Source organism: Callithrix jacchus, chromosome 10, assembly GCF_049354715.1.
Source record: "Callithrix jacchus isolate 240 chromosome 10, calJac240_pri, whole genome shotgun sequence".
Classification (NCBI taxonomy): domain Eukaryota; kingdom Metazoa; phylum Chordata; class Mammalia; order Primates; family Cebidae; genus Callithrix; species Callithrix jacchus.
Window position 1 is genome coordinate 120,216,352 of NC_133511.1, and position 17,767 is coordinate 120,234,118.

The 17,767-nt window shown below is 47.1% G+C and overlaps 1 long non-coding RNA gene across 3 annotated transcripts in view; it reads left to right on the plus strand.

The window, feature by feature from the left end:
- LOC118145522 (uncharacterized) overlaps positions 1–17,767 on the plus strand; it is a 104,462-nt gene that overhangs the window by 7,992 nt on the left and 78,703 nt on the right. For 2 of the 3 annotated variants that reach the window (XR_013523462.1, XR_013523461.1), the window contains exons 3-4: positions 1,448–1,629; positions 4,208–4,328. This is a non-coding gene — a long non-coding RNA (uncharacterized LOC118145522). The remainder of the gene's footprint in view (positions 1–1,447; positions 1,630–4,207; positions 4,329–17,767) is intronic. The other variant, XR_013523463.1, reaches the window with a different exon arrangement.

Sequence of the window (17,767 nt, forward strand, 5' to 3'; positions counted from 1 at the left end):
CAGTGCCCTGCCAAAGGGGACAGGGTGCAGGTAGACAACCTTCCCTGTCCTTCATGCCCCCATCCCCTTTCCACAGAGATAGTGGGGCTAGACAAGGTCTGCTCCAGAACTTTCCAAGGAAGGAAGGAATGAAGGAAGGAGGAAGGCTTTTCCCAAAGGGCAACAGGAAATGGTAGCCATGCAGGGAGACAGGGAGGAGCCTGCTGGGTCTGTCTGGGGTTTGGATGGCGGGGGACGAGCCTCCTCACTTGTGTCTCTACGTCTTTCCCCCGGGCCTGAACAAACTTCTCTCCTGAGCACATGCCCAACCTGCTCTAGCTTTCTTGTTATAACAGCTTAGCCTGGAGGAACACATGAATAAAAGCCCAGCCCTAACTGTGGCCCTTTTTATGGGGACCCTTTGTTCCCTTGCCCTGCATTCAGGGGATAGGTCACCAGAATTTCACTAGTTTAAAAACCACACAGTGCAGCCGGGCGTGATGGCTTACACCTGTAATCCCAGCACTTTGGGAGGCTGAGGCGGGCAGATCATAAGGCCAAGAGATGAGACCATCCTAGCCAACATGGTGAAACCCCGTCTCTGCTAAAAATACAAAAATTAGCTGGGCGTGGTGGCACGTGCCTGTAGTTCCAGCTACTTGGGAGGCTGAGGCAGGAGAATCACTTGAACCCAAGAGGTAGGGGTTGCAGTGAGCCGAGATCACTCCACTGCAGTCTTGCCTGGCGACAAGAGCTAGACTCTGTCTCAACAACAAAAACAAAAAACAAAAAACAAAACCACACAGTGCAGCCCCATAGCATGTCCTGCCTCCTCCAGATTGGTAATGAAGCTCCATCCTAAGGGGTCAGACTGGAGTCTATGCCCAGCGCTGTGCTCAACACTGGGAAGGGAGCAGAAGAAACCAGAGCCCAGAAACCATGGGGCTTATGAGCTTGCTAGGGAGACAAAATGATTTTGGGAAAGGTATTAGGGCACAATGAAGCTCATACATTTCCCAGGAACAGGATAGAAAGGTGAGGGAAGGTGGGAGGATGGTCATTGGAAGCCGGCCCTGTGCGGAGGGTGCAGGCCTGCCCAGGAAGGGTGATCTGGTTTTAGGGGTTGTGTAGTATGTCAAGGCAGCAGATTGAGTGGAGTCATGGGGCTCTGTCTGGCACCTTGTAGAAGAGGAATCATGGCCTCTCTCCCACCCTCAGTCTACTTATCTGTACGTGGAGGGGAGATGGAGGTGGGCGGGACTAGGTAGCCCAAATGGGCTCTCCCAGCTCTGATGTTCCTTGAAGATGGGACACCTGGGGTCTGACTCCGTTCTGTGTCCTGGAAGATCCCTCTGTTCTCTGAGCTTCAGTTTCTCTGACAGTAGAATGGAAACTCAGGTAGCCCAGCGTCCCTCCGTCTAGTTTGTGGATGTTAGCAGGTGTTAGTTATTTTATTTCCTTTTTTAAGACAGGCCTCTGCGATGAGATGGGAACTTTCTCTACTGTAGGAACCTCTGCGTGCAAATAAATGGCAAACGTGTGTTGAGAGTCTCTGAGAAGCAAGGAGGACGGTCAGCATTTCCCAAACTTATTTCAGCACAGCTTTTTTCACATGGAACATCTTATAGGACTGGCTTCTGAGGAACACAGGTGAGTCACTCTGAACTGGCTTATCTAGAAAACCTCCAGCTCTGGATTGGGTATGGTGGCTCATGCCTATAATCTTAGCATTTTGGGAGGTGGAGGCAGGCAGATACGAGGTCAAGAGATCGAGACCATCCTGGTCAACATGATGAAACCCCGTCTCTACTAAAGATACAAAAATTAACTGGGTGTGGTGGCACTTGCCTATAGTCCCAGTTGCTCAGGAGGCTGAGGCAGGAGAGTCGCTTGAACCCGGGAGGTGGAGGTTGCAGTGAGCTGATACTGTGCCAATGCACTCTAGCCTGGCGACAGAGCAAGACTCCCTCTCAAAACAACAACAAAAAACATAATAAGTAAAGTTTATTAAAAAAAAAAAAAGAAAACCTCCAGCTCTGCTGTGACAGTTTTAGGCACTGCCTGTCAACCATTGGGCCTCTACTCCCGCCCCCTCGAAGGATTCTTTTCCCTGCCTCCAACCTTTCCTGGACACTGCCCACCTCTGGGCCCCTTGCTGTACTCTCTTTAGGGAGCCCTTCCTTTTTTTTTTATTTTTTATTTTATTTTATAAATATTTTTTTAGAGACGGGGTTTCACCATGTTGGTCAGGCTGGTCTCAAACTCCAGATCTCAGGTGATCCACCTGCCTCGGCCTCCCAAAGTGCTGGGATTACAGGCGTGAGCCACTGCGCCCAGCCTGAGGAAGCCCTTCTTGTGCCTGGCTTCCTGCGACCCCCCTGGCTCAGCCCCGTAGGGGGCTCCACTTCATTCAGCTGTCCCTTTCTGGGTCCTTTTCAGGTCCCAGAGGACCTGAGGGACACGGTCTGGGCTCTTCTGGTAGGGTCAGTGTGATGGCCACCCTCAGCCCCAGTACGTGGTTTTCTGGTTCCTAATCCCAGACCCCAGTCCCAAGTTTCCCAGCCCAGCTTCAAGCCTCGCTCTCCAACCCTCAATCCACAGACCTCATTCCCTAACCCCTACACGAGGCCTCTAGTGGCAAGTCTCCTGGCTCCCAGCTCCAGGCTCCTGCACCTTAATCTGCAACTCAAGCCCTAGTCCCACCACCCACCCGTGGCGCCCAGCCTTCCTCTCTAAAGCAGTTTCTGAGATTCTGGGTTCTAGAGGGTTAATAGGCAGCCTCTTTCCTCTCTCCAGCTGCAGCTGCAACCTACTTGGTTTTTGGGCCCGAGCCAGGGGCCTGGGCCAGAGGAGAGCAATTGAGCATATTGGCCGAGTGAGGGGTGAATCTCAGGAGTTGAGGACAAGTATTTACAGTAACACTGCCCCCAACCCCCCAGACTGGTTCAAGGTGAGGGAACCCCTTAGAGGAAAAATGACAGATCATGAATAGAAAATTCTAGTGAGATAAGTGGTGGAAGGTGGGGGTTGGGGCCAAGGGCGGGGTAAGAAGACAGGGGAGGGATGGGGTGGTAAACCTGGTCCAGTCAATGGTCCTAGATGGTGCTGGGGATAGGGTCTGCCACAGGGTGTCCTAGCTGGGGAATCTCTGAAGAACCATTTTACAGATGGGGAAGCTGAGGCCCTGTGACTTGCCAAAGGCTGCACCCAAAATTGTCTCCTCATGTGATCTCCATGCGCAGTTTTCAAAGTGCTTTTTCTTCAGCACTTTCTCCTTCTGGAAATACTTGCTGTGCTCAGCCTCTGGGGATACCCCCCCTTGGGTCTCTTCCTACTCCCTCGGCTGTTGTTCCATGTCCTTTTTTTCTTTTTTTGAGATGGAGTCTTGCTCTGTCACGAGGCTGGAGTGCAGTGGCGGGGTCTTGGCTCACCGCAACCTTCGCCTCCTGGGTTCAGGTGATTCTCCTGCCTCAGTCTTCTGAGTTATTGGGATTACAGGCGTGGGCCATAACACCCTAGCTAATTTTTGTATTTTTAGTAGAGATTTTAGTAGAGATGGGGTTTCACCGTGTTAGCCAGGATGGTCTCGATCTCTTGACCTTGTGATCTGACCACCTCGGCCTTCCAAAGTGCTGAGATTACAGGCATGAGCCACTGCACCCGGCCTGTTCCACATTCTTCTTTGCTGATGTTCCTCGCCATCCTGCTATAAACTTTGGAGTGTCTGGGCTCAGCATTTGGACCTTCTTACCCACTTTCCAGGGGAACTTGTGCCACCCACACACTGATGACTGTGTCTGTCCCAGGCTCTCCTCTGAACACCTGCCTTGTATCTCCAATGCGCTCTCCTCCGTAAAATGGAATTAACATTAGTAGCTCTACATCCCAGGCCATGATGAGGATGGCATGAGTTTAGACGTGTGAAGTGTTGGAAAAGTGCTTGGCTCAGAGTAAGCACTACGGCTGGAGCTATGATTATTATTATCACTGTCATTATTGCCGCCTGCCAGCTCCATTTGGATGTGTCGAATCATCTCAGTCAGTCATGACTCATCCCAAACCCCAAACTTGCTCTATCTGCAGCCTTGCCCATCTCAGCAGGTGGCAACCCGGTTCTTTCAGCGGCTCAGGCCGAAAACCTTGGAGTCACCCTCGACTCCGTTCTCTCTCTCACATGCCAAATCTAACCCATTCGAAAATCCTGTGTCTGTTCCTTAAATACATCCAGAGTGCAACACTGATCTTGCTGGTGGATGACTGTAATCTGTCACCTGGATTACCGTCTCAGGCCCATTGCCCTTCTACGGTGTGAATGCCGAAGGCAGCATTCCGAACGTTGCTTTTGAAAGGTAAGTTATATCATGTCGTCTCTCCTCTGTTCAAAATGCTTTAACAACTCTCCAACTTTTTCAGAGTAAAGTTTGAGTCCTTATCATGACCTGCAAGTCCCCGTGGGAGCAGCCCCTGCTTCCTCCTTAGCCTCTTTTCCTACCTCTGACTCCTCACTGCTGTCCTCAGCCACACTGGCCTTGTGGTTTCCAGAACCTGCCAAGCACTTTCCTGCCTCAAGGTCTTTTTCTAGTGTAATCTTTGACCAAGTAATAAATAAACAAACCATCAGGTTTCTACAAGATAAAGATTATGATAGAGATCATGCAAAGGTTTGGGAGTTGGGGCAGTGGGCACATAAAGTAGAGCCCAGAGAGCCTGGCTGGGGCCAGTCACGAAAGTCACTGAAAGTCCCGTGGCTGTGGGTGGTGGCTCACGCCTGTAATCCCAGCACTTTTGGAGGCCGAGGCGGGCAGACCACGAGGTCAAGAGATTAAGACCATCCTGGCCAACATGGTGAAACCCCATCTCTACTAAAAATACAAAAATTAGCTGGGCATGGTGGCGTGTACCTATGGTCCCAACTACTTGGGAGGCTGAGGCAGGAGAATCACTAGAACCTGGGAGGCAGAGGTTGCAGTGAGCAGAGATTGCGCCACTGCACTCCAGCTTGGTGACAGAGGGAGACTTCGTCTCAAAATAAAGAGGTCACTAAATGTCCCTTACACAGTGGGCAGCTGAGGAAGGGGTGTGTGTAGGGCAGGGTGGGACTAGGGTGAAGTGAAGTGCAAATTTAAGAGGATGCCAAAAAACTCCTCTTAAATGATAAATAATATTTTAATGCAGTACCTTAAAAATAAAAATCGGAAAAGTTCAGGATGAACAAAATATCAAACTTTCAATTAAAGACTGGATCAGGATCAGGCATGGTGGGTCATGCCTGTAATCCTAGCACTTTGGGAGGCTGAGGCGGGTGGATCACCTGAGGTCAGGAGTTCGAGACCAGCCTGGCCAACATGGTGAACCTCCCCCCGGCTCCTGTCTCTACTAAAAATACAAAAAAATTAGCCGGTTTGTGGCCAGGCGCGGTAGCTCACACCTGTAATCCCAGCACTTTGGGAGGCCGAGGCAGGTGGATCACGAGGTCAAGAGATCGAGACCATCCTGGTCAACATGGTGAAACCCCATCTCTACTAAAAAATACAAAAAAAAAATTAGCTGGGCATGGTGGTGTGTGCTTGTAATCCCAGCTACTCAGGAGGCTGAGGCAGGAGAATTGACTGAACCCGGGAGGCAGAGGCTGCAGTGAGCCAAGATTGTGCCATTGCACTCCAGCCTGGGTAACAAGAGCAACACTCCATTTCAAAAAAAAAAAAAAAATTAGCCAGGTGTGGTGGCAGGAGCCTATAATCCTAGCTACTCCAGAGGCTGAGTCAGGAGAATTGCTTGAACCCTGGGCGGGGGTCGGGGGGAGCTGGGGCAAGGTTGCAATCTTCACTCCAGCCTGGGCAAAAGAGTGAAATTCCATCTAAAAAAAAAAAAAAGACTCGATCAGCAGGGCTCAGACAGGAGAGGTAAGTCCATGTGGTGCTTGTCTGTTTCACTCACTCCACGCTAGTGTTGGCCCTGGACTGCAGGCCAGTGACTCAAGATCCTTTCGGGATCGTGGGAGGATGAACTAGACAGGGACACCAAGCAATGGGCCAGGGAGAAATCAGGTGGAGAAACCTGGCCCAGGGGAGGGCAGTGGGCTGGCGGAGACGTTCTCGGCCTGTGAAAGGATATTGGCGAGTCTTGGTGAGGCAATGAACAGAAACTCTGTGCTTGGTGGTGGTGCAAGTTTGGCTGAGAGGCAGTTAAAGACCAGGGAGGGGTGGGGCATCAGGGACGGGGTGGGGCCACGTGGAAGAAGGGGCACTCACCTGGCTCACGTTGAAGATTGCCCTGAATCAGCCATCTGATCAGGAAGGGAAGCTGCAGCAGGTGGAGAAGCTGAGAGAGAAAGTTGTGCAGATCCTCGAATTCTCAACTGAGGTGGGACCAGGGGAATGGGGCCTTGAGATTGACCCTGGCGATAGGGTTTCAGGAGCAGTGCCAAGGCTGAGAGGCGGGGGGTTGGAGGGTGCGTCAGAGCGGTGTTCAGGGTCTGAAGGCTGGGCTGATAGATGGGGGGTTGGCAGGCCAAGGGTAAGGGATGGAATCAGGGCAGGCAAGAAGGGTGTCTTGCGTCTCCTACGGAGACCAAATCTAGTACCTGTCCAGAACCTGTGTGTTGGGTTAGCCTTAGCACGGTTGCCCTCTTCCCCTGCAGGGCCAGGTGCGGGTCATGTCAGCCCGCTTCCTCCCTTCCTTGGGGCTGGGACAGTGCATGCCTGTCTCTGGATGTGGCTGGAATCAGGCACCTAGGCCTGGGGCAGGGTCTCATTAGCCCAGAGCAGGTCTTGGATGGGCAGATGGACATGGTGAATGGTTAACTGTTGTGCTGGGCAGCTACAGCTTGCTTCCCACCCCACTCTGGCCAATCTGCAGTCCCTGCCAGAGCACCTCACGGCCTGTACCCTCAGGTCCTTCCTGATGTGAGCACCAGAACAGGCACTGGGCATCCTGGGTTCTGTTCTGGAGGCAGATCGTGGCCATCCTTCATCCTGCTCTCCTGCGGTCTCCCCATTGCCATCAGCACTGGCTCCTACCAGCCCAGGAGGGGAAGGGAGGGGCTGGGGAGGAGGCAAGACCTAAGGATGGAGGATGGAGGCGATCAGACCTCAGGCACTCTCCCCGCTGTGTTTTTCCTTCTGGGGCCTCACTACTGCCAGCCCAGGGCTCTCTAGAGGCAGGTTACAGTAAAGTCCAGAAGGGCAACAGAAAAGCTAAGGTTAGCTGGGGGGTTGAACTTCCTGGGCAAGGGCCTAGATGTAAGGTGGCAAACTGCTCATGCAGCCAGGACCCAGCCTAGGGAGGAGGGGCTATTGCCCCCACCTCTTCGTTCTTCTGGCCTCCGTTTTCCAGATGTTTGCCCCTGCCTCAGGGAAGGGAATAGCCGAAAACAAAGCCTCCTTCTTGGCTTCCTTCGTTTTAGTTCCTTTTACCCTTCCAGGAAAGACTGAATTGGGAGGAGGAGGAGGAGGAGCAAGACTTGTAAGGTTTTTCACTAGTACCAAAAGAAAACCTTTAAGGGAGTAAACAAAAATGTCAAGGAAGGTAAGGAGGATGGTGTGTGTGTGTGTGTGTGTGTGTGTGTCTGTGTGTATACACATCCCTGAATTCTGCCAAGCCAACTCTCTGGGTTCAAGTGTATCTCCTAGCCTACTTCTTTTTTTTGAGACAGAGTTTTGCTCTTGTTGCTGAGGCTGGAGTGCAATGGCGTGATCTCAGCTCACCACAACCTCTGCCTCCCAGGTTCAAGCGATTCTCCTATCTCAGGCTCCAAAGTAGCTGGGAAGCCTACTTTTTAGCTGTATCTTCTAGCCTTCCTCACCTTGAGGATAATGCTATTACTTACCTTACAGGTTATTGAGGGTTTTGATCTGTATTATGCCACATATCCACCATTATAGTACCATAAAGAATAGCTTCAGAGCCCAAAAAAATCCCCTGTGCTGGCCCACTCATCTCTCTCCTCTCCCTCTGAAACCCTGGAAACCATTGATCTTTTTACTGCCTCCTTTTATTTTTTGATGCTATTATAAGTGATATTGCTTTTAAATTTTCAATTTCTGATTGTTTATTGCTAGTATGTAAAAACACAACTCTTTTTTTTTTTTGTTTTTGAGACGGAGTCTCGCTCTATTGCTCAGGCTGAAGTGCAGTGGTGCAATCTTGGCTCACTGCAACCTCTGCCTCCCGGATTCAAGTGATTCTTGTGCCTCAGCCTCCCACGTAGGTGGGATTATAGGGGCCCGCCACCGCGCCCAGCTAATTTTTGTATTTTTAGTAGAGATGGGGTTTCACCATATTGGCCAGGCTGGTCTCGAACTCCTGACCTCAGATGATTCACCCATCTTGGCCTCCGAAAGTGCTGGGATTACAGGTGTGAGCCACCATGCCTGGCCACAATTCTCTTTTTATATTGATCTTATAACCTGCAACCTTGCTAAACTCATGTTTTAGTTGTAGTAGTATTTCTGTAGGTTCCACTGGATTTTCGACACAGTTAATCACTGAAGGACATTTTTGAACCAAGGGTTGGCTAATATGGAGTGGCCGCTACGTAAGGGTCAGAGGGGAACCATGGGATAAATTGTGCATTTTTTTTAAGAGAGAGGGTCTTGCTATGCTGCCCACGCTGGAGTGCACTGGCTGTTCAGAAGTGTGGTCCCACTACTGATGAGCTCCGTTCTGACCTGGGGTGGTTCAACTCTCCTTAGGCAACCTGGTGGTCCCCTGCTTGCAGGAGGTCATCATGGCGAGCTTAACGCAGACACCCCATTGGCATAGTGCTTAGAACTCCTGCACCCAAGCGATCCTCCCGTCTCAGCCTCCCAAGTAGCTGGGGCTAGAGGCCTGGCTCCATAGTTACTTTTAATGAAGTGGTCTTGGGTAGATCTGACCAGGAGTAAGGGGCCCAGGGGAACTGTTTCTCTGAGACCACAGGTCCTGCCCTCTACTGGCTGCCATTTCTCCATCCCACCTCCTGGCGTGGATTTCCAAGAGATACAGGGCTCCTCTTCTCCGCTCTCTGCTCCTTCTCAGTCCTTGGGAGGCTTGGAGTGGGTCCATCTGCTGTTCCTGTTGCTGCTGCCCCAGTTTCTCTTTCCACCTGGGAGGGAAGGAGAAGCAGCATTCAGGAGTAGAGTTGGGGGATTCTTTTTAGGTGTCTGCTCAGTCGTCCTACTTTATATCCAAAACCACCCACTATTTCTAAGAGCTGAGAGTCTCAGGGAGGATTCCTGGGACTCAGCCAATGTGTGAGAATAGGATCCAGGGGGCCTGGATTTCAGCCTTGGCTCCATTCCCCAGCTGCATGACCCTGGCTGAGTCCCTGCTTTCCCCTGATTTGGCCTTTTATGACAAAATGAACTAGGTATAGGAGCTGTGAGCTCCTATGACTCTGAAGTTAGGGGAGGGTGCAGCCCACCTTCTCTCCAGGTCCTTCTCCACCTTTTTATCATGTTGGACAGTGGCTGGCCCAGGGTCTCTGGCAGGAGGACAGTGATGATACTGGCAGCCACCGGGATCACACCGTAGATGAATAGAGGCAGGGGAGGGTAGAACTCAGCAGCCATGTCCACCAGTAGGCTTAGGAGGGTGCTTCCATTGGTCATAGTTGTTATCATGCTCAGACCTGTCTGCCTATGGGAAGTAGAAGCATCTGGGTGAGGACTGTGGGACTTGGGGGCGCCCTTACTCTGCCTGCCACCCTGATTTCCTCTTTCACATTTGCTCAGGGTCAAATGATTGCATTTAATTTAGCTAAAAGGAAACGGGGAGCAAATGATTTTAGACCTAGGAAGTCCAGGTTCTAGTCCTAATCTGAACTCACTGTGTGTCTGTGAACAAATTCCTAACCAACCTGTCTCTCCAGCTCCAGGCTACATATCAAGCTACTCTACATCTTCATTTGGATGCACTAAAGGCCTCTCAAATTTTGTATGGTCAAGGAACTCTTCATTTCTTCCTCCAAGCTCGGTCCTCCCCCAGACTTCCCCATCTTAGTAAATGGCACTTCCAACCACCTACTTGCTCAAGCTTAGTATCTAGGAATTCTCCCTGATGCCTCCTGTTCCCTTATTTCTCCATATCCAAAATAGGAATTTGGATAGCTATTCCTAACTCACACAGGGTTAGTTCCCTTCTCTCTATCTCTATAACCTCTGTCCACCACTGATATGGTTTGGCTGTGTCCCCACCCAAACCTCATCTTGAATTGTAACTCCCACAATTCCCATGTGCCATGAGAGGAACCCGGTGGGAGGTAATTGAATCATGGGGCAGGTCTTTCTTGTGCTGTTTTCATGATAGTGAATACGATCTGCTTCTAAACACAGGAGTTTCCCTGTACAATCTCCCTTTTTGACTGCTGCCATCCAGGTAAGATGTGACTTGCTTCTCCTTGCCTTCTGCCATGATTGGGAGGCCTCCCCAGCCATGTGGACTGTAAGCCCATTAACACTCTTTCGTTTGTAAGTTGCTTTTGTATGCCTTTATCAGCAGCGTGAAAATGGACTAATATAAACATGTCACTTCACGTGATTTTCATCTCTTGCCTGGACGATTGCAGTAGCCTCCTGACGGGTCTTCTCATTTCTACTATCAGCCCTGACCTTGACTCCCTGGCCCTATCCCATTCTCTATGCAGAAGCCAAAGTGTTCTCTTAAAACCATAACTCAGATCATTTCACCCTCTACTTAAAACCATCCAGTGATGTCCCATTGTATTACTAGAATACAATCTGGCCTCCTTATAAATATGACTGTTTTCTGCCTACCTCTTCTTTTATCTTGTGCCCTTTCCCTTTGTTTCTACGTTAAAGCCAACAGACTTTTTTTTTTTTTTTTCCTGAGACTGAGTCTCACTCTGTTGCCTAGGCTGGAGTGCAGTGGTGCCATCTCAGCTCTCTGCAACTTCCACCTCCCAGGTTAAAGCAATTCTCCCTGCATTAGCCTCCCAAGTAGCTGGGATTACAGGTGTCTGCCACCACACCTGGCTAATTTTTGTATTTTTAGTAGAGATGGGGCGTTGACACGTTGGCCAGGCTGGTGTCAAACTACTGGACTCAAGTGATCTGCCCACCTCGGCCTCCCAAAGCGCTGGGATTATAGGCATGAGCCACTGCGCCTGGCCCAGACTTGGTCTTCACCTTTGATCTCTACTGAGACTTTCCTGATTATTTTATCTAAACTAGCTACCAAATGGTTCCTTCTCTGCAGGTCTTTTTTTAATGTCAGGTGCAGAGGGTTGGGTTAATCATACTCCTCATTTTATGACTCTCTATTTTTCTTTGTCTTTGCAATGGCCCCTTGTTTTACCCTTTAATGTTTATTCCCCTTATCACCACTACCCACTTCTAATTCCCTTCCTGCCAAAGTCAACTAGTGTATTGTGCTTGATGTGTACTCTTTTATTCACATGTGTTCTTATAAAATGTGTATTGTTGGCCGGGCTCAGTGGCTCATGCCTGTAATCCCAGCACTTTGGGAGGCCAAGACGGGCAGATCACTTGAGGTCGGGAGTTTGAGACCAGCCTGGCCAACATGTCAAAATCCTGTCACTACTAAAAATACAAAAATTAGCTGGTGGTGGTGATGTGTGCACCTGTAATCCCAGCTACTTGGGAAGCTAAGGCAGGAGAATCGCTTGAACCTGGGGGGCAGAGGTTACAGTGAGACAAGATCACGTCACCGCACTCCAGGCAAAAAAAAAAATGTATTGTTTTGTATGCAAATATTTTAATTTACCTAAGTGGTATAGGCATAGATCTTATTCTATTTTTTATTCCATTCAGCACTATTTTTTTTTCTTTTTTGAGACAGAGTCTTGCTCTGTCACCAGGTTGGAGTGCAGTGGCACAATCTTGGCTCACTGAAACCTTTGCCTCCTGGGGTCAAGTGATTATCCTGCTTCAGCCTCCTGAGTAGCTGGGACTACAGGCACATGGCAGCAAGCCCAGCTAATTTTTGTATTTTTAGTAGAGACAGAGTTTCACCATGTTGACCAGAATGGTTTCAACCTTTGATCCATGATCTGCCGGCCTTGGCCTCCCAAAGTGCTGGGATTACAGTTGTGAGCCACCGCGCCTGGCTTAGCACCTTGTTTTAAAGAGATTTTCATGTCAATGCTGTTTACCTGCTGCTGCATAGTATGCCATGGTGTGCCTGTTACCTAAACACTAATTCCCCTGGCTATGGGATCTAGATTGTTGCTAACACCCATGACCTCAAACAATACTGCAGTAAATGTCCTTGTACACGTCTCCTTAAGGGCATTTGTGAGAAGTTCTCTGAGGTACAGGCCCAAGAAGGGAATTACTGGTGTGTGTGTGCGTGTGCGTGTGTGTGTGTGTGTTTGTGGATGTGAATGTTGCCAATTGCTTTTCAGAATGGTGGTACCAACTTTCACTCCCACCAGCAGTACATTTGAGATATGTGAGGATATAGGGGTCCTGTATTCTAACATGGCTGCTAGCACTTGCCGTTACCCGGCTTTCTAATGCTGCCAGTTTAATGGGTATAAAGTGCTATCTCATTTTTCATATGGTGATTAACCTTGTGGATTTATTTCTCTGTAAAATGCCTATTCATTTCTTTTTGCCCATGTGTCTATGAGGGTTCCTTTCTTTTTCTTGTTGAAGGAGTCTTGTCAGTGTTAAAGGTTGCAAATATTGGGATGGAGCAGCGGCTGACACCTATAATCTCAGCACTTTGGGAGGCCAAGGCAGGTACATCATTTGAGCTAATGAGTTTGAGACCAGCCTGGGCAACATGACAAAACCCTGTCTCTACAAAAAATACAAAAATTAGCTGGGCATGGTGGTGAGCGTCTGTAGTCCCAGCTACTCAGAAGGCAGAGGTGTAAGGATGGTTTGAGCCTGGATGATGGAGGTTACCGAGAGCTGAGATGGCGCCTCTACACTCCAGCCTGGGCAGTAGAGCCAGATCTTGTCTTGGAAAAAAAGAAAAAAAAAAGAGTTGCAAATCTCTTCTCTCATTCTGTCATCTGTCTGTTAAATTTGTCCAGTAAGCAGAAATCCTTTCTGATGCAATCAAATTTATATATTTCTATGTCTATCTCCAAGTTCTCTTTTCAATTCTGTTTCTTCTTGCACCAAGAAAAGCTGTAGACATACTATATCTTTGTTGTGTGTCTCAATAGGCAGTAGGGTGAGTATCTGCTTTGCTTTTCTGTTTCAAAATTGACTCAATGATTGCAGTTCTTTATTCTTCTATATAAATTTTAGAGTAAGTTTTCAGATACAGAAACAAAGTGAATCTAAAATATATAAATAAAATAAGAAAAACATTTTTAAGGAAAGAAAGTAGGTTTTTGGAGTTACTAAAAAAAATCCAACTGGAATTCTGATTAGGTTGTTCTGAATTTCTATATTTCTGTAAGTTAATTTGGGGACGATTGACATCTTTATAATATATGTCATTCTAAACCAGAGTGTGGAATGTTTCTCCACTTACTAAAATAATCCTTGTGATCTTAAAAGAATTTCAAAAAGTTTCTCCATGGAAGTCTTGGGTGTCTTTTGTTAATTCCATGATGATATATATCTTTTGGTGCTATTCTGAGTGGTGTCTTACTTTTCAAAACAATATTTTCTAGATTATTGCTTCTAAGTTATTGCTATTATTGACAAGATTTTTAACTTTTCTTTTTTAATTTTTAATTTTCTTATTTCTTTTTCTTTCCTACTAGAGTTATTGGTCAGGGCCCCCAGTACTGTGTGAAAGAGTTGATTCCGATGCTGAAGAGAATGCGTATACATTTTCTCATACACAGTGTTTGCTTTTGTGCTCAGATGCTCTGCTTCCCTCTCTGGGTTTGCATTTTTCCTTAGATGATTGGCCTAGATTTTTCTATCTTTTTTTTTTTTAAGACAAAGTCTCACTCTGTGGCTCCAGCTGGAGTACAGTGGCTTGATGTTGGCTCATTGCAACCTCAACCTTCTGGGGTCAAGTGATCCTTCCTCCTCAGCCTCCTGAGTAGCTGGGACTACACACGTATGCCACAATACCCAGTTGATTTCTGTCATTTTTGTAGAGATGGGTTTTCACCATGTTGGCCAGGTTGTTCTTGAACTCCTGGGTTCAAGCAGTGTACGCACTTCTGCCTCCCAAAGGAATTACAGGTGTGAGCTGCCACACACGGCCCCATTTTCCTTACTGTCTTTCTAGCTCTTTGCTCCTTGGTGCTTTTAAGGTTATTTAAAAATAATTTATACCTTTTTTTGGGATTATTTTCTGTGTAATTTTGTTATTTTAAAGGAAACAGAAATAATTTTTCTAACCGATTTCTAGAAATTCTTTATAAATTCTGAATACAAATCCTTGTAAATTTCGTCTTTTACTCTTTTCACCTTATATATAGTGAAACATATGACCCAAATTAAAACACTTTAAAGCAGAAAAATTTATCAATTTTTTTTTTTGGCTAGCACTTTACATGTCTTAAATTCCCCCCTTGAGCAGGAAGAGGTAGGTTTTCACCATGTAGAGATGGGTTGGAATCAGCAGGAAATCATTTTTGTTTCAGGTTGGAATATGGATTGTATTTTATTTCTTTTCTATGCGGGTAAACACACGTCCTGGTACTGCTTAGCACTTTTATGTAAATTTTATAATTTGCTTAGCCAGTTTCTTGAATATGGCCATTGGGATTTTGATCAGAATTGCATTGACTATTTTTTGAGAAGGAGTCTTGCTCTGTCACCAGCCTGGGGTGCCCCATGATTCTAATACCTCCCACTGGGTCCCTCCCATGAGACATGGGAATTATGAGAACCACAATTCAAGATAAGATTTGGGTGGGAACACCATCAAACCATATCACAGGGTATAAAAATGTCGGTTATTCCAATATTGAGTTATAAATTTAATGCAACTTTTTTTTGAGATGGAACCTCACCCTGTCTCCCAGGCTGGAGTGCAGTGGCATGAGCCACTGCGCCTGGCCTGATTTTGGTATTTTTAGTAGAGACAGGGTTTCACCGTGTTGGCCAGGCTGATCTTGGCTCACTGCAACCTCCGCCTACTAAGTTCAAGCAGTTCGTTTACCTCAGCCTCCCAAGTAGCTGGGATTACAGGCACACACCACCACACCCAGCTAAGTTTTGTATTTTTAGTAGAGACAAGGTTTTGCCATGTTGGTCAGGCTGCTCTCAAACTCCTGACCTCAGGTGATCTGTTTACCTCAGCCTCCCAAAGTTCTGGAATTGCAGGTATGAGCCACCTTGCCCAGCCTATAAATTCAATGCAATTTGGGCCAGGCACAGTGGCTCACACCTATAATCCAGCACTTTGGGAGGCCAAGGTGGGCGGATCACAAGGTCAAGAGATTGAGACCATCCTGGCAAACATGATGAAACCCAGTGGATCATGCCTGTAATCCCAGCACTTTGGGAGGCAGAGGCAGGTGGATTGCCTAAGGTCAGGAGTTCGAGACTAGCCTGACCAACATAGTGAAACCCCATCTCTACTAAAAATACAAAAAATTAGCCAGGCATGGTAGCAGGCACCTGTAATCCCAGCTACTTGGGAGGCTGAGGCAGGAGAATCACTTGAACCCAGGAGGCGGAGGTTGCCATGAGCCAAGATTGTGCCATTGCACTCCAGCCTGGGCAATAAAAGCAAGAAAAAATACCAAAATCAGCTGTGTGTGGTGGCATGCACCTGTAATTCCAGCTACTCAAGAGGCTGAGGCAGGAGAATTGCTTGAACCTGGGAGGCAGAGGTTGCAATGAGCCGAGATCACGCTACTGCACTCCAGCCTGGGTGACAGAGTGAGATTCCATCTCAGGAAAAAAATGGTGAAACATCAAAAGTATTTTCTTTAAACTTTGGAAAAGACCAATGTGCCTGTTATTTCTTTCTCTATTCAACATTATACTGGAGAATATGTAGAATAAGAATAACAGTGTGTATAGAATAAGAATAACAAATGAAACAAATAGGATTGAAAAGGAAACATCCTGCCAGGTGAGGTGGCTCACACCAATAATCCCAGCACTCTGGGAGGCCGAGGCAGGTGGATGACGAGGTCAAGAGATCGAGACCATCCTGGTCAACAAGGTGGAACTCCATCTCTACTAAAAATACAAAAATTAGCTGGGCATGGTGGTGCGCGCCTGTAGTCCCAGCTACTTGGGAGGCTGAGGCAGGAGAATTGCTTGAACCCAGAAGGCGGAGGTTGCAGTAAGCCGAGATCATGCCATTGCACTCCAGTGTGGGTAACAACAGCAAAACTCCGTCTCAAAAAAGAAAAAAAGAAAAGGAAAAATCCAAATTGTCAATATGTACAGAAGATATGATTCCCTATATTAAAAAATCTATTATTAGAGATATTAAAGTTGGGCCAGGTACAGTGGCTCATGCCTGTAATCCCAGCACTTGGGGAAGCCAAGGCAGGTGGATTGCTTGAGATCGGGAATTCAAGACCAGCCTGGCCAACATGGTGAAACCCCATCTCTACTAAAATAAAAAATTTAATTTATTTGTGGTATTATTATTATTATAGTTCATGTTGTTGTTTTACAACTAAGGTAACTCAGCATTTGGACCAAAAACTTCGGCTCCAGAGCCAGATTCTTAACCATTGCACCATTTTTTTTTTTTAGTTTTAAAGTTTATTTGGACTATTGCTAGTGTTGCTAATTAGCTTTCTCCTGGTGATTAACATTTGCCTGCTATATGTTTTTCCATTTCTCTACATTTAACATTTATATATACAAACTTTTAGATGAGTTTCTTATAAATAGCACGAAGTAGATTAAAAAAATTTACTTGGAATATCAATTAAATTGATAAATTTAATTCATTTATATTTATTATGGTGACTGAGATATTTGGAGTTATTGATACCATCTTACCCTTGATTTTCATATGCTTTTGTCCTCCTTTCTTGCCTTAAAAAATAATTGAGTGACCTTTTTACCCTTTCCAAGATGAAATCTGCTCTAGGGCCTGATTGGCTTATCCCAGGATCCCTGCCCCAAACCTCACTCACTACATTTCTGTAGGTATCGTTCTCTCATATATATGAAGATGCAGTTTGTAGATCCAGTTGCATAGTCTTTTCCTAATATGACCATTGTATTGCAGAGGAATAACTGATATGGAAGGGAATGGAGATGATGGCAGGGTGCTGGGAAAAGTCTGATGGAGTCTTGGATCTTTTTCACCCTTCTAGTTAGCTGGCCCGGGGCAGATTTGGGTCTGGGTCTGGGAAAGAATCAGGACAGGAGCAGAGGTATGGTAGGTGCTCACCCAGGAGTACCATTGCACAAGGCAGAATACACAGATCTCTGAAAGCAGCAAGGAAGCCATTTGGGTAGGCTTGCCGCCCAGAAATCTGGTGAGCAAAAAGCCCAGCAAATAAAATAGTGGATTCACAGTTGCAAAGAACACCTGGATCAGGTAGATCTTGATTTCCAAACTTTGCAGACTTATGACCGAACTGTAGGAGCTGAAGATTATAGACCTGGGGCAGGAGCAGAGAAGATGCACTCAGGGTAGGAGCCATGACACATCTACATAGCAATTGCAGCTGGCAAATGACTCTCACATCTCTACTCTCCTTTAAGACTTGTATCAGCCCTGTGCTGTATGAGTGGAGTTTTTAATCTTCCAATTGCAGATAAGAAAATCTTCCCTTAATTCTATTTATTTATTTATTTACTTAGTTACTTTTTGAGACAGTCTCATTCTGTCACCCAGGCTGGAGTACAGTGGTGTGATCGTGGCTCACTGTGATCTTCACCTCCTGGGTTCAAGTGATTCTCATGCCTCAGCCTCCTGAGTA